Here is a 14,732-nt window from a genome sequence, read left to right as displayed (position 1 = left end):
ATCTTTGTTGTATCTGTTGGTGAGCCCAGGTGCAGTTTAACAAAGAGATGAGTTAGAAGTGACATTTTAGATTTGGAAGAATCTAGTCCCCTCGTTTTATATAAGAGGAAATTGACGCCAAGTAGTCTTTCTGTCTAAAGAGAGCCTCTCTTGGTGCAGCGTGTTCTTTTCGAAGAAATCTCAGTTGTTGAGGACCTTGGTTCAGCCTATACAGGGCTGCCCGCTTGATTTCTATAACTTCTCACCAGATCATTGAATACATATCAGTCTATTTCTTTTGTCACTTAACTTTGGATCTAGGCTCATTTTTTGACTTGAGGTCATACTGCCGATAAATGATAGAGCTGAAGTTAGATAGCAGATCTCTTGACATATGAACCTCACCTCTTTCACTATTCTACAAAAGTAAACATTATGGTTTGAATGCCTGAAGTGAGTTTGTTATTTATAAAATAGGTTTTGTTTGTTTAATTAATTTAGCACTAATAACTAACATCAGTAATAGTGCTTTGAGGTTTGCAGCTACTCATTGAAGCAGTCATTACATATATTATTCTCCTCATTTTATAGAGGAAGATAGTGAGGCTTAGAAAGGGGATGACTTGCCCAAGGCCACACAATTAGCAAATTTCAGATTTGGGATTCAAAATTGGATTTCTCACTATTCTTTACCACTTTTTTCCAATACACCATACTATTTCCCAATACAATGTAGATTCTCTTCTTTGTGATATGTACATTGAGATTTTTATGAATATCAGATTTTCTTTGGTCACATTCATATGTAACAAGCTTAATGTTCTTTAAAGTCAAGGTTGATTCTGGAGTACTTTGAAGACAGGTTTCTTTCAGTGGAGTTACTGTGTGAAGCCTAGTTCACTTTTGAAAATGATGAACTCTTTATTTTTTTTAAGCAGCAATTCAAACTGTAAGATAGACTTGAACGAATTACTTACTTTCAAGATGTGGTGTTCAGTACAATATCATGGCCCTAGGGGGCTCTACCTTATAAAGTTGTATTCTCTGAGGGTCTCATCAGCCTTTAATGATGCTTAGCACTGTTTTCTAAAAAGAAAAGAAAAGGCACTTTCCTTCATTTGCACAAATTCAAGTATAACTCTGTGGTATGGTTAATGATAGGATTCCAGTGCAAGGTTCTTCACAAACAAAATACCAGAGAGGAACAAATGACAGGTAGCAATTCTCTAGACCCTTTCATTTGTGGGTAATTTATTTTCTGTACTTACTTAATTCTATTTTTAAAGTTGTCCTAGGGCATAGGTATAAAGGATAAACAGTTATTATGATAAGTAAAACAGCAAAGTGAACGTATAATTAAGGCTATCATATTTATTCATATAATTTCCCCCCTTTATGGTGGGCAGTGACTTAACTGTTAAAGTGGAGGGAAGGAACAAGGAAGATGTGGGGCGATGTTTGCCCTGCTGATCTGTGTCTATGAGCAGCAGCAGAGTCCCAGCTCTCTTTTGGGCAAGTCACTTAACCTCTCTTTGATTCAATTTCCTCATCTGTAAAATGGAGTCTAACGATGTGATCTCTAAAATTCCTTCTATTTCTAAATTTTAGGATCTTATGAGTTCCTGAAGGCTAAATATGAGAAAATGATAAAAGCATGAACACTGGTTAAGCATGCTTCCATTTGCTTACAACAAACTGACTTCAATTAAACTCTGTTCACGTTAAAATGCTATGAAAAATGCTTTAGAGTAGCAATTCATTGCCTTTTTTGTGTCTTGAAGTAAGTTAAAGGGACCTATTTTCTCCCAAATTAATATCTTATGTTTTATATAATGTTTGAGTAACACCTATAGTGTTATTTTGTTTGATAATTATTTTACTTGATTCTTACAAAAGCCCTATGAGACAGGTGGTGAAGTGTTACCTTTGACATTTATTGAAGCCTATGGATTCTTTCTCAGAATAATTGTTTAAAAACTCACAACTAAAGGTATGCTAAATTTCAGCCAGAGGTTAGTGAAAATAAAAATGTCACTTTTTATCATCCAAGTTCATGGATTTACTGAAATCTGTGGATCCCAGGTTAAGAAGCCCTCCTTTAGAGAGTCTCAAGATCATCTTTACTAATTGAATACATAAATGCAGAGATAGATTGAGATGTAGGCATGAGACTGAGATATAGCCTGGTGATAACCTATAAAAAAATGTGCTTTGATGATCAACAGAATAAAGAAAAACCAACATTTTCATGCATCCTGCCTTTGATGTTTACTAATTCTGTGACCATGGACAAGTCATTTAATCACTCAGTTTCAGCCTTAGTAACTATTTACTAAATTAGAAATGGGTCATTATCTTTTGTGGAGGGAGTTCTCATAGAAAGCACAGATACTTAATATATTAATAAAATTTATTATAATGACAAATCACTTACATCTGAGGTCTTGGGGTTTTATGGACTAGGGGAAAATGAAGAAGAAGACTCTATTCCTTAATTTTTACAATAAGCATGAAAAATACTTTCTGATAATGGTATTTTCGTAAGAATTTTTTTTATTCATGGTCATTGAAGTTTAATAAAAATCCGTATTGAATCATTTTGCCCCCTAATTTGGTGAAACAAAAGAATTCCATTTTTAAGGATTCTAACTGTTGATGTGTTAGAAAAACATTCTACTTGACATTTAAAAAATATTCTTTTAAACTAAGGAGTAAAAGAGTGGTAGCGATTTAAGTTTATATTCATAGTTTCTTAGCAGCTGTGCCCAAGAATCTTGTCATTAGGGTAGAATTTTCTTGAAACAACAAGCATAAACATGAAGCAGTGATCCCCTGAATGTTATCCAAAAGACAAAATGTTTCATGTGGGCTTTCAGGAATAAGAGTGGTTTTCTCTTTGGATTTTTATGCCCGTAGTAGGAGATGGTAGCATATTTCCAAATTCATTTTGTGGAAAGCTAATATAAACAACCATCTTACTTCAAAGTAAATATGGCCTCCAGCACACTCTCCATACTTTCTTTGTACTTAGATAATGAAGGTAAGAACAAAGGCGGAAAAACTTTCCTCTTGTGTTGAAATACAAGTATATTTAATATTATGTTAAAAGTAGATCAACTTTTCATTTTTCTTTTCATGATATTGTCATCAATTAAAGCTGATGAAATTTACTATCTAACTTTATATCTCTATTTTCATTGTATTTTATGACTATCATAATTTAAACCAGTTTTAGCCATGGATGCAATAGAAAGGGCTCTAAAAGATAGCTTGGCAAACTGGCATACCATACTCTATAAAACAGAGATGATAATGGGTATAAATTTTCTATCTTATACAACTGTTATGAGGAAAGTGACTTATTAATCTTCAAGAACCAGCTATACAGCTAGGGAATACAGCTGATATAGTGCTGGGCCTGAAGTTAGGAACACCTAAGTTCAAATTCAGCCTCAGCTAATAAGAACTAGCTGTATAACCTCGGGCAAGTCACTTAACCTCTGTTTTCCTCAGTTTCTTCACCCATAAAAAGGGATAATAATGCCGTCTACCTCTCAGGGTTGTTGTGTGGATCAACTAAGACAATATTTTTAATGCCCTTAGCACAAGTCCTGGCATGTAGTAGATACTATATAAATACTAATTATTATTATTATTATTAAAATGCAAACTGCTGTTGTTATTTACAAAGGCCTGGATGCCTAACATTTTGTTAATTAAACATGACCCTGTGTATTTAATCTGATTCACTGGTTAATTCATGGTTAATAAGCCTTCTGAAAAGTTAGAACCTTAGTGTATTGGAAACATCAGAATTATGGTATTTCTTATTTTTATTTTTAAGACCAAATTTTGTTCAAAAACCTTAGCTGACCCATATGTCATGCCACTATAACATATAACACACAAGTCAATGTCCTATTTTTCTTTTGTCTTCTCTATCAAGGAAAATCACATTCACATTAGAAACGATATGATAAACATGATGAAGAAGAAACTGGAGTCCAAGATAGGTCAGAATATAATATGAGAGAACCTGTTTCAGATCTCTGAGCCCATAGGCTAGGCACTTTTCTGGGACTCTGCAAATGTGATTTTAGAAACTCTACTGGTCACTTATACTGAGAAATTAAGGATAATGGAAGATGTTCCATAAGATGGTCAAATGTCCTGATTTTCAAAATTCAAAAAAAATAGTGGAATATATAAGCTACTACCAAGTGAACTTAATGTATTAATACCAATAAAAATCTAGAATATATTATTTAAGTGGATAGTTTGTGAGCATTTAGACAGAAAAGCAGTGATGACTAGAATCCAAAATGGTCTTACCAAAACCAACTAATGAAAAATTAACCTTATTCCCTTTTTGATAGGGTTACTTGGTTAAGGTAGGATATAGTGCATTTTGACTTTAGCAAGGCATTTGACAAAATAGCTCATGATGTTCTTGATATCAGAATGGAGAAATAGTAGGTAGAGTTTTGTTAGACAGTCTCATAATTTTTCAACCATGACTCAGCTGTCTTCTTACCCTGGAATTTTCCGCATTGACTAGAGTCTCTAACCCTGGAATGTTCCTCTGTAATGCCAGCCTCCTCCCATTGGTCACCTCCTCCTTGGGGCCCATATTTTGGGGGTGGGCATAGGTCAGTCATATTTCATTCTCCTCTCCACCATGTATCTGACTTTCTAGACTTCATGACCATGACCCATGCAGTTATCTTCTCTCCTCTTGACTCCCCTTTCACTTTTCAGCTCACTTTTATGTGTTGTCTTTGCTGCTAGAATGTAAGCTTCTTGAGGTCAGTGACTGCTTTTTTTTTTGCTTATGTTTGTATCTACAGTACTTGGTTCAGTGCCTGGAGCATAAAAAGTGCTTAATAAATGCTTGTTGCCTGCCTTAAAATATTGATTAATGATTCAGTTGTTCAGCTGGAGGGAAGTCTCTAGTATCAATCAATAAACATTTATTAAATACCTACTAGGTGCCAGTCACTAAGCTAAGCAGTGAAGATAAAAAGAGGCAAAAGACAATCATTGTCCTCAAGGAACTCACAATCTAATGGGAGAGACAACAGCCAAACAAATATGTACAAACTATGTATGTGAAAAATAGGAAATAATTAAAAGAGGTAAGACATTAGAATTAAGGGAGGTTGGGAAAGGCTTCCTATGGAAGGTGGTATTTTAATTGGGATTTGAAGGAATCCAGGGAAGTCAGTAGGCAGAGATGAGGGAGGAAAGCATTCTGGAGGATAGACAGAGACAATGCCTGAAACCAAGAGATTATGTGTTTTGTTCAAGGAACAAGAAGGAAAGAGGCCAGTGTCTCTGGACCAAAGAGCACATGGCAGGAAGTGATGTGTAGAGACTGGAAAGATGGGAGGAAGGAGGTGGAGGATATTATGAAGGACTTTGAATGCCAGAGGATTTTGTATTTGATCCTAGAGGTGATAGGGAGCCATTGGAGTTTTTTTGAGTTGAGAGGTGACATGGTCAGACCTATGCTTAGGAAAATCACTTTGGCAACTGACTGCATAGCTTGGAGTGGAGAGAGGCTTGAGGCAGTCAGACTTACTAGCAGGCTACTGCAGTAGTTCAAGTGTGAATTGATGAGGGGCCTGCATCAGTGTGGTGGCAGTATCAGAGGAGAGAGGGGGGCATATTGAAGAAAATCAGGATTAAGAAGTGTTCTGAAAACTTGGAAGATAGAGTCAAGGTAAAAAGAGTGATCAATCATGTCAAAGGCCACAGAAAGGTCAAGAAGATCTTAAAACCAAGTTTTATTAAAAAACCTCAACCGATCCAATGCCATGTCACTATACCATATAACACACGAGTCAGTATCCTATCAAAGAAAATTATATTCGCACTGGAAATGATATGATGAACATGGTGAAGAAGAAATTGACCACTGATAACTTTGGAGAGAGAAGTTTTGGTAGAATGATGGAGTTGGAAGCTAAATTGTAAGAAGTTAAAAAGAGAGTAGTGGCAACTAAGAAGTGCAGTGGATAGATCACTGGGTGTGGAGTCAGGAAGATTTGAGTTAAAATCTGGCCTCAGAAACTCACTAGCTGTGTGACCCTGGTCAAATCACTCAACCCTGTTTGCCTCAGTTTCCTCATCTGTAAAATGAGCTGGAGAAGGAAATGACAAATAATCCAGTATCTTTGTCAAGAAAACCCCAAATGGGGTCATGAAGACATCACTGAAATGACTGAACAATAATAAAGAAGAGAGTGAGAGGACAGAAAGTGGAGGCATCTCTTATAGATAGCTTTTTCAAAGAATTTGGCCACAAAGGAGAGAGGAAATATAGGATGACATAGTGGGGTTGGAAGGATCAAGTGAGGGTTTTTTTGAGGATGGGGGAGATTTGGGCATGCTTTGTGGGCAGTAGGGAAGGTGCCACTACACAAGGAGAAATTGAAGATAAGTGATAGAGTGTGGGTGAAAGAAGGGAAGTCATCTGTTGGTGAAGATAGGATGGAATGAGATTGCTTTTGCAGGTGGAAGAGTAGGCCTTGGTAAGGAGTGAGGCCACCTCTTCATATGAGAGGGGGTTGAAAGAAGAGATAGTTAAAGAAGGCATCTGAATGATATGGAGTGTGGAAGAGGCAAGAAGAGTTAGCTCATGACTAATGAGTGGCCTCAATTTTTTTGTAAAGTATGAGGCAAGGTTCTCATCTGAGAGGTGGGGGGAAGAGGAGCCATGGGAAGTTTGAGGATGGATGAACAGCTTTGGAAGAGCTGCTGTGGAGAGTGGGCTAGGAGTTGATAAGAAAGCTATGATAGGGTTGCCTAGCAGCAGTGAGAGCCCACTTGCGATTGTGTAACACAAATTTGTAGTGGACCAAGTTAGAATGGTTATGTGATTTTTCTCCACCTGTGTATAATAGCACAAGTTTGTAGAAGCAAAGGCAGTGGATGGTAGGAGTCATCCAGGGTTGAGGCTTGGTAGGGCACAACCAGCAACATTAAAAAGGGGCCAGAGTTTCAAAAGAAGAGCACCATGTAAAGTTGAGTTGCTTCACGAAGGAGTTAAGATAGAGAAAAGAGGAGAGGGTGGCCTTCCAAAGGGCTCCATAGTTGACTCTGTTCATTTGAAAAGTTTCATCATTGATTTTAATGAAGGTATAGAAAGTGTGCTTATCAAACCTTACATGTGGCACAATGATAGTAGGAGTGGATGACAATTAAGATTCCAAAAATCCTCAATAGACAAGAGTGATAGCCCAAGGCTACCAGTATAAAATTTAAAAGAATTTAGATTAAAACAGATAATTCACAGTTACACAATGGGAAACCTGATTTAACTGAAGATTGTATGAAAGAGAGATAGGCGTTGAAGTTGACAGCAAGCTCAATCTATCATCACCACGACACAACTGCTAAGAAGCTATTGTAAGTTGAGATAGGTCTAGGTAGGAGTAAGTAGTATCCCAATAAAGGGAAGTAATAGCTCTACTTTACTGTGAACGAGTCAGGCCACACCTGGAATATTATGTTCAGTTTTCAAGTCCTGCATTTTAAAAGGAATAGAATCAAACTGCCTACTCAGAAAGAAACAACCAGAATAACCAAAATTTGGGCAAGCAAACATAAACAGCTATCTTACTTCAAAACCAACATGATATCCAATGCAATTTCCAAATAGTCTATGTGTTTAGAAAATGAGAGTGGGGACAAAGGAGGGAAAGCGTTCCTTGTCATATTATATGAGAAACTTCTGAAAGAATTAGTGAAATATTTGTTTGGAGAAGAGAAAATCTGAAGCTGCCATTAAAAAAAAAAGAATTAGACTTCTTTCAAACGGCCAAACTAAGACCAATAAGTGTAAATTATAGAAAGTTTTTAGCTCAGTCTGAGGAAGAGCTTTCTAAACCGTAGAGCTGTTCAAAAATAGAATAGGATGCCTTATAAAGTAGTAAGCTCTCTGCTTCAGAAAATGTTTAAGCAGAGAGTGGAAAGATGCCACTGTGGGATGTAAGAAGAGGTATTCTTACATTGGGTAGGAGGTTAGATTATACTATCCCTAAGGATCCTTTCAATTCCAAGATTTTATAACTCAGTCTTGGTCTATTACTCCAGCATCATTATAATATGAATTGGTTTTTATGTGTATCATCAGTTCAAGACTATATTTGGGGGCAATATTAGCCTTTGTTCCATTTCCCAAAGCTATATTTCCTAATCAAAGGTCTGGTTTAAAAAAAAAAAAAAACAAAATACAAACCAACAGCAGCATATAATCCTGTTGCTATTAGCCATGCGTTTCTGATTTTTAAAAATCCAGTAAAAATTTGCCATGCCTTACTGTATCCTTTTTTTCTTTTATCTCCTTGTAATAATAACAATGACAAAAATAAAGAAGAGAATTTACATAGCACTGAAAGGAATGCAAAGTGCTTCACAAGTATTATCTCATTTTATCTTCACAACAACTCTGGGAGTTAGGTTCTGTTATTATCCCCATTTTATACATGAGGAAACTGAGGCAAACGGGTTAAATGACTTGCCCAAGGTCACACAGCTAGTAAGTGTCCGAGATCAGATATGAACTCAGGTCTTACTGACTTCAGGTTTGGTGCTTTATCCACCGTGTCACCTACCTGTCTTATTATCGTTGTACTATGGAATACTTCCTTTCCTTGAGACTTTTTCCTCATGTAATTTTGGCAAAACTATATTATTTGGGGTCTTTTAACCATTAAGTAGTTCTTTCTCTGTCTTCTTAATTGGCTCCTTTTTCTCCTTCCACTCTCTCAATGTTCCTCTGATTTGCTATTCTATCTCTTTTCTCTTATATTCTCTCTCATGGAGATTTCATGAGTTCTCATGTCTTCCTTGGTTGACATAGCCAGAAACTGTATCACATAGCCTTACCTCCAACCTGAACCCAGGCCATTTCTACTTGGAAGTCTCACCAGTATCTCGAATTCAACACTTAAAAAAAACCTGAGTTAAGCATTTCTGCCCACTCCTTTCAGAAAAAACAAGGGAAACTCTGCTCAACTTCTGAACTTTCCTACCTCTGTCATTGGCCCTATTGTTACTTTGCTTCTTGTGTTCAGTCATTCAGTCCTGACCAACCCTTTGTAACCCCATTTGGGGTTTTCTTGGCAAAGATACTGGAATGGTTAGTCATTTCCTTCCCCAGCTCATTTTACAGATGAGAAAACTGAGGTAAACAGGGTTAAGTGCCTTGCCCGGAGTCACACAGCTAGTAAGTGTCTGAGGCTGGATTTGAACTCAGGTCTTTCTGACCCTAGGCTTGGTACTCTATCCACTGTACCACCTAGCTGGTTACCCACACTTTAAATGTGTGCATCATCTTAGATTCAGTTTTCATCACACATTACATTCAGTCATTCACTAAATTCTGCCTGTGCTTCCTTTCCATTTCCTCTGTATTATTGTATGGCAGATACCTTAGATCAGGGGTGGGGAACCTTTGACTTGGAGGCCACATATGGCCCTCTAGATCCTCAAGTGCAGCCCTTTGACTGATTCCAAACTTGAGGACCTAGAGGGCTACATGTGGCTTCAAGGCCTCAGGTTACTCATCCCTGCCTTAGGTCAAAGGATTTAGATCTAGAAAGGACCTAGGGATCATCTAGTCTAGGAGTTCTTAATTTGGGGTCCATGAACTTGTTTTTTAAAATATTTTGATAAATGTATTTCAACCTAATTAGTTTCCTGTGTGTTTTCTTTTATCGCCTATGTATTTTATTTTATGTATTTACAAGCACTGTTCTGAAATAGTGTCCATAAGCTTCACCAATTACAAAATGGAACAATGAAAAAAACAAGAATAATCCTTGTTCTAGTCCTGCTACCTTGTTTTTACAGAAAAGAAACTGAAGCCCAGAGAGGTTGTGTTTTGCCCATGGTCATAATGGTAGTAAGTAGGATACCCTTGCCATTATGCTCCAGTTGCCTTTGCTGAGAAAAATTAAACCTCAATTTGATTTATTTTTAAAGAATTCTTGAAGCTCTTTAAATTTTTTAGCAGTTTTCTGATGAAGACCTCAAAATACTTTATAGTCATATGAAAAAATACTTTAAATATTTCTAGAGAAATGCCAAATAAAACAACCTTGAGATATCATTTTACAGCTATCAGATTGGCTAAAATGATTGAAGGGGAAAGTGACAAATGTTAGAGAGGATTTGGAAAAATTGGTACACTAATTTACTGTTGGTGGAATTGTGAATTGGTCCAACCTTTTCATTTCAGGATCTCTTTTCTGAGGTGATTCTTTCAGTGGATTCTTTCAAGGCTTATTTTGCCCTAGGTTCCAGGACATCAGGGCAGCTTTCCTTGATAATTTCTTGAAAGATGCTGTCCAGGTCTTCCTTTTAATTATGGCTTTCAGGTAGTCCAATGATTCTAATATTGTCTCTCCTGGATCTATTTTCCAGGTCAGTTATTTTCCCCCATGAAAAGTTTTACAATTTCTTCATTTTTTAAAAAATCTATTTGATTCATGATGTCTCATAGAGTCATTAGCTTCCACTTACTCAATTCTAACTTTTAAGGTACTATTTTCCTCAATTAGCTTTTGTACTTTTTTTTTTTCCATTTGGCCAATTCTACTTTTTAAGCAGTTTTTCAGGCTATTGACTCTTTTTTCATAATTCTCTTCCATCACTCTCATTTCTTTTCCCAGTTTTTCTTCCATTTCTCTTACATGATTTTTAAGCTCCTTTTTGAGCTCTTCCATGAGATCTTTCTGGGCTTGAAACCACTTCCCATTTTAATTTTGGGTTTTGCCCATAGGTGTTTTGACATTGTTGTCCTCTTCCGAGTTTGTGTCATCCCCCTCTTTTTTTTTGCCTTTTTCCTTTCTTTTAAATTTGAGCTCTGCTCCCAAGGTGGAAGGGATACTGTCTCAGGCTTCTTGTGCTAGTGACTACAGCCTGCAGTTTTTTACTTGCTGTTGTGCTGATGTTCCTCTGAGGCCCCCAGAGGACCCTTATGTCTTGTGCTGTGCTGCAGGGGTGGGGTTGGGGTTGGCTGGTTCTGCTGGAGACCATAGGGCTCTGGCAACTTACCTGGTGCTGAGCTGGGGTTCCAGTGGTGGTGTCCTGTGCTAAGGTGTGCTGAGGCCTGGTGGGATGTTTCTGCGTTTTCCAGTGGCTATACTGAAGCACTTGGCAGTCAGGTCTCTGGAGGCCACCTGTTTGTCCTGGGCTATACTGAAGCACAAGATGGTTGGTCCTAGGAGCTGGAGTCTGCCAGTTCCCTTGGCCATGCTAAGGCACATGGAGGTGGAAGGTCCCTGCCATTGGCATTTGCCTGCTCCACCACACTGGGGCTCAGGATCTCCTGCTAGTTTGCTGTGGTGGGGCTTGCTGCTGGCTTGCTGGGATGCTTTCCATCCTGGCCTGTGCTCCCCTTTCACCCAAGTGACATGGACCTTTTTTGCTGCTCTTCCAAGTTTCCTGGGCTAAAAAATTGTTTCACCCAGTCTTTTTGTTGGCTCTACTGTTCTAGAATCTGTTTAGGGGCTTTATTCTACTTGTTTGGAGGTGAGTATGGGAGAGTTGCAGTGGTTTACTGCTTATTCCACCATCTTGGCTCCCCTGGTCCAACCATTCTAGAGAGCAATCTGGAATTACGCCCATAGAATTATTAAATTGCCTATACCCTTTAACCCAGGAATACCACTATTATGTCTGTTTCCCAAGATGATTAGAGAAATAAGGAAAGGAATTTATGTTTTCTAAAATATTTATAGCCACTCCCTTTGTGATGGCAAAAAACTGGAAACTGTGAAGATGCCCATCAATTGGGGAATGGCTGAACAAGTTGTGGTGTATGATCGCCGTGGAATACTATTGTGCTATAAGAAATGATGAGGTTGATCATCTTAAAAAACATGAATAGGCTTGCGTGAAGGGCAAAATGAGCAGAACCAAGAGTGTGGTATATAGTAATAACAATATTGCTTTAAGAACAACATTGAGTGACTATCTCATTTTGACTATTATAAATAACCAAGTTAACTAAAAAGGACATATGAAGGAAGACACTATATACATCCAGAGAAAGAATTGATAAATGGAAGTATGTATAGAAAGAATGGTTTTACATATATAAAATGTATTCTCTTTGTTTTACTTTTTTCAAGGCTAAATTTCTCAAAAAACAAAACAGAACATTGAAGACCTCCTATAATCTGGCTCCATCATACCAATAGAATCTTATTTCTGAACATTCCAATATTAACCTTGTGTATCTGCTGGGCAGATCTTTTCATTGTCATTGATTTTTGTATTGTTGGATCCTAATTCAATGGTATGTGTATTTTCCCCACCGATAAGAGATTGCAGCTTCTCTATGCCTTTTCTTCTTGTATGATTCTTGCCTACATTTTTCTATATCCTTTTTTAAAAAAATATTCCTATTTATTTTTATTCTGAACCTAATGAATGCCAAATAAAATGAGCATTTCTGAAAATATAATAAAACAGAAAAAAACAGGATTGTATATGAAACTGCAAATGTTTATTATGTAAAACTTGTTTTTCTTTTTAAGTAAATACAAAATTCAGTCTTTAGCTCGTAAAGCTACCATACTTATTTGTATTTCTTTCTAATCTTTCTGTCTCTACTCTGCTTTAAAGGAAAAAAAGGATGCCTCTTTAGCTCTCTTGTTTATCTTTTTTTTTTTTTTGCTACACTATTTTTATCCTCCCTCACCTTTTTATCCCACCATCTTGGAACAAAGCAAAACCAAAGCCTTGTAACAAATACATCAAGTCAAACAAATTCCCATGTTGACAGTATCTGAAAACCTGTGTCTCATTCAGCATCTTCAGTCCGTTACCTCTCTTTTCAACTTTTAAAGCCCTTCATAATCTGTCTTCTTTCCATATTTCCAATCTTCTTATACCTTACTTCCCTTCCCATACTCTGCCACTCTTGTGTCAGTCATTCTTCTTCTTGTTATTTCTTGAACTAGACATGCCATCTCCATTGGTTATCCCCATGCCTGGAATTCTCTCCCTCCTCACCCCTCCTTGCTGGCTTCCTTGGTTTCCTTCAAGTGTAAGGTAAAATCCTACTTTCTCCTTACTGATTATTTCTTCCCTATGCAATTACATATAATTTACACTGTTTACATGTTGTTTGTACATAGATGTTTGCATGTCATCTCCCACATTAGATTGTAAACTCACTGAAGCAAGGACTGTTTTTGTCTTTCTTTGTTTTCCCACTGCTTAGTGTGGTGCCTATAGTGCCTGTCACATAGTAGGTGCTTAAAAGATGCTTGTTGACTTGTCAAGAGGTGGATAAGTTGCTTTATCTAATTTTCTTATAACACAATATTCAATTAAATTTATATACCATAATTTATTTAGCTGTTCCTCAATAGATGAATATTCCTTTGTTTTCCAGTTCTTTGCTCTTATAAAAAAAGCTGCTATAAATATTTTGTACCTATGAGTCCTTTTCTCCTGTCTTTGATCTCTTTAGACCATTGACCTAGTTGTGGTATTGCTGGGTAAAAAGATATGCACAGGTTAGTGACTTTGGGGGCATTGTTCCAAATGGCTTTGCAGGATGGACAGACAATTTACTATTCCACCGATAATGTGTTAGTGTCCTTATTTTCCTCCAGTCTCTCCAACAATCTACAATCCTTCAAAAAGGACTTATCCAATATTCTAAAAGTCTTTCTCTTGTTCTTTTATTACCTCAAGTATACCATTATACCATTCAGCCTCTTCATATTTTATCTCAGTTTTTCCTAAGTAACCAATCCGCCTCTTTTTCTGATCATGCAAATCCTCAAAAATGTCTTTTATGCTACTTCTTGCTTGAAAGTAGTCAATGGTTACATGTTGTAGCCTGCTTATACCCACTATGTATCTTTCTGTTGTCCTTTGGATTGTTTATAATTTTATTTTTTTGAGATAAGAAACCACATAGAATTTGTAAGAAAATAATGATATTAAAATATTGGAATTTTGCAATAGTGGGAAATTTGGGATTGTTTAAAGTGGTGTATAATTTTCTAAAAGCTTTCTAATTTAATTAGTATAGGGAGAAAGGCATTGAATTTTGAAACAGAGGGCCTGGATTTGAATCCTGGCTTTACTGCATACCACTAGTGTAACATTGGGCAAGTCTCTTTCATCTTCTGAGCTTCATTTTTCTCATGTGCAAAATGAATGGGTTGACCTACATGACCTCTAAACTCCTTGCTTACTCTGTCTCTAATATGTTCTTATTTTTACAGGCCTGTTTCATTTCCCACCTGAAGTACTTATCAAAGGTATATATATATATAGATGGGCCAGTTTATTGTCATCCACCTAAAATATTTTCATCCATTTGGTTGTTTTAGTGTGGATGGTTAAATTAACTTCTTTTGAATTAACGTAGATTTCAATGAGGAAGCTTTATAGAGTTCTGGGGCTCAATAAAATTGGAACAGTATTCTTTGGAGATCCTTTAGATTTCTAATTTTGGAGACTCACTAATAGAAATTCCTTCTTTTGTTTGGGCATTTCTATCTTGTTGGCAAACATCTTTTTAAGACCTCGTTTGATATTAGTGTTCAGTAGCCTGATGAAAAAAGTTATCTATAGTTGTCTGTTATACTATTTTAATGCTTATATGAGACTGAAAAGGACTTTCATAGTTGTTATTCTACTGAGTCAAAACTACCTTAAAAATTGATAAGCAGTAGTACAGTAAAGTCTTATATTTTCTGCATTTTCCTTTATTTGCT

The 14,732-nt window shown here is 36.7% G+C and overlaps 1 protein-coding gene across 1 annotated transcript in view; it reads left to right on the top strand.

Annotated features, from left to right (window-relative positions):
• Nucleotides 1-14,732, top strand: part of ADAMTS17 (ADAM metallopeptidase with thrombospondin type 1 motif 17) — a 471,203-nt gene that overhangs the window by 73,905 nt on the left and 382,566 nt on the right. The gene's annotated exons all lie outside the window — the stretch shown is intronic.

This window comes from Vombatus ursinus, unplaced genomic scaffold, assembly GCF_900497805.2.
Source record: "Vombatus ursinus unplaced genomic scaffold, bare-nosed wombat genome assembly UNPS02009205.1, whole genome shotgun sequence".
In the NCBI taxonomy this organism is placed as follows: Eukaryota; Metazoa; Chordata; class Mammalia; order Diprotodontia; family Vombatidae; genus Vombatus; species Vombatus ursinus.
The sequence above is the reverse complement of the archived record's forward strand: the minus strand, read 5'-3'. Positions and strand labels throughout refer to the sequence as shown.